The sequence below is a fragment of the Gossypium arboreum genome, chromosome 2 (genome assembly GCF_025698485.1).
Source record: "Gossypium arboreum isolate Shixiya-1 chromosome 2, ASM2569848v2, whole genome shotgun sequence".
NCBI lineage: Eukaryota > Viridiplantae > Streptophyta > Magnoliopsida > Malvales > Malvaceae > Gossypium > Gossypium arboreum.
In genome coordinates, this window is record NC_069071.1 from 114,120,141 (window position 1) to 114,122,505 (window position 2,365).

A 2,365-nucleotide genomic window follows, 5' to 3' on the forward strand; every position below is an offset into this window, starting at 1 on the left:
ATATTGTCCTTCCACATATCGGTGAGTTTAAAGGATTAGCACCACCCCAAAATTGACATGAAGAAGTGCTTGGATAATAGGTAGATAAGGCAACACCAACACACACTTTCTACTATGCCCATCAATGGCTCATTAACATGGCTCGTTGCTTAATAGGAAGATATTGTCCTTCCACATATCGGTGAGTTTAAAGGATTAGCACCACCCCAAAATTGACATGAAGAAGTGCTTGGATAATAGGTAGGTAAGGCAAATTCTATTGATTCTAGTACGTCAGGCTTGGTAAATTTTTGAACTTCAACATGCACTCTATAACGTGTCAATCAATAGTTCATTGGTACATCTCGTTCCTTAATTGAAGGATACTATTCTTACACATATAGAACAAATAAGCTAAGTTTAGGTACCTAATTGAACTAAAAAAAAAATTAGGTACCAAGATATATATTTACCCTTTTTCTTTTAAGGTTTTATTTTGTTTTTAAGTCTTCTAAATAGAACCGATTCAAGAAGGCTATCAATAATCATAAGTTGTCTGGGTGGTGTAGTTGGTTATCACGCTAGTCTCACACACTAGAGGTCCCCGGTTCGAACCCGGGCTCAGACATTAGCCTGTTTCCCTTTTTCTGTTGCAGTTGGATTTTTAGTAAACCAATCTTTTTATGGATCAATTTAAATTTTGGGCTTGGCATTTTGGTTTTATGGTGCTCCGAGTTTCTTTTTGGGTATGCAAATATTAGGGTAAAAATTCCATGGAGGTCCTCCTACTAAGGGTTGGATTACATTTTACCTCTATTAAAAAAAAAAAAAACAAATTAGTCCGTACGTTAGATCAAAATACAAATTGTTCTGCCTGTTAAAAATTTTGCCCCAGTCCACTCGTATTTGAAAATAGATAACCCAAGTTCATTTTAGGTCAACCCATATTTTTCATTTTTAAAAAAAAATATATTTATATTATTTTAATTTAATATTTAATAATATTATATATTTTATTTATTAAAATTTTATATATAATCATCTTATCATTTTTTAATGTTTACATATAGATTTAATTTTATGTATTGTAAATTACATAATATAAAACATTACAAACTTAAAAAAAAAAAAGGTTGAGTGGGTCGAGACTTGGGCTTGAGTGTTCAAGCCTGAGCCCAACTTATATTTTAAACGAGTCTAATTTTTTTGTACAAATCCATTTTTCAAGCTTAATATTTTTGCTTAAACTCTCTCAAAATTTGGGTAGGCCTTTGGGCTTTGACGGGTATATTGGACCATGAACAGGTCTAGTCTCTATATGTCAGCATGAGGTACACCATGTGTTAATTTTTAACAATACAAATGGATGAATTTTTTAATAGAAAAGACTGAATTGCTTTTTGATCTAAGATATAGGAACTAATTTGCTATTTTTTTAGTAGAGGGAGCAAAATGTAATTTAACTCCTAGGACAAGAGCTTCTATTGTATTCTTACTGAACATTACATATATGCATGTATATATACATTGTACATTTATATGTTATATATCTTTGTAAGAGGATATAAGATATACAGGTAACTTGGTAGTCAAGTTTATGAGATAAATGGCTAAAAGAAAAAGACAAGTATCAAAGTTGGAGTAAAGAAAAAGGAGAACCACCCTACAAAAATGGAGCATTACTTGAAATGGGCACAAGCTATAGCATCAGCATGGGTTTTCATGTTATTGGTCGGTCTCCTCTGCTGTTGTCTCAACACACAACGTCGACGCCGACACGGCGGTGAAAGCAGCAGCAACGGCAGCTGTTCTTGTGATGGTGGATACCTCGGTGTTTGATGGCAATGCTACTGCCGCTGGTTTCCCTATCTTAATGAACAATGTCTGGTTTATATACAACTTGTGTCAATTTTTGGTGATAAAATGTTTTCAAATGGTATGGTTTATAGAGTTTTCATGTAAATTATGAATTCAATCAATCTAGAATTTGTTGATATACGGTATCAATGGAGGTCAAGATGGAGGGGACGGTATTCTGGTACAAAAAATAGAGAAGAAACACCCTCAAATGAAGTGTCAGATGTTACTTAAACTATAGGTATTAGGGTCGAAGCCCGGGTCGAATTCTTATATATATTTTTATACCTATATAACAGAATTCTTTTTTGTAAATTTCATTTTTCTGTTGTACTTCTCATGAATTTCTTTGTTATGAACTGTTTTCTGCCTTAGAACTTGAAGAATTTACTTTTGCTTCAACTTTTTTTTATGACTTGAAAATCAGTGTGAAAGCAGCTATTATTCCTTTCTTTACAGCATCATCTTAAAGTATATCTGATAATGGCGGTCTATTTTTCCAGGCCTAAAGACTCACCCAAAATTTGGA

The 2,365-nt window shown here is 33.0% G+C and overlaps 1 non-coding gene across 1 annotated transcript; it reads left to right on the forward strand.

Moving 5' to 3' along the window:
- Positions 1 to 533: 533 nt before the first annotated feature.
- TRNAV-CAC (transfer RNA valine (anticodon CAC)) lies at positions 534 to 607 on the forward strand. The gene has a single exon. It is a non-coding gene; the product is annotated as a tRNA-Val (tRNA).
- The last annotated feature ends 1,758 nt before the right edge of the window (positions 608 to 2,365 follow it).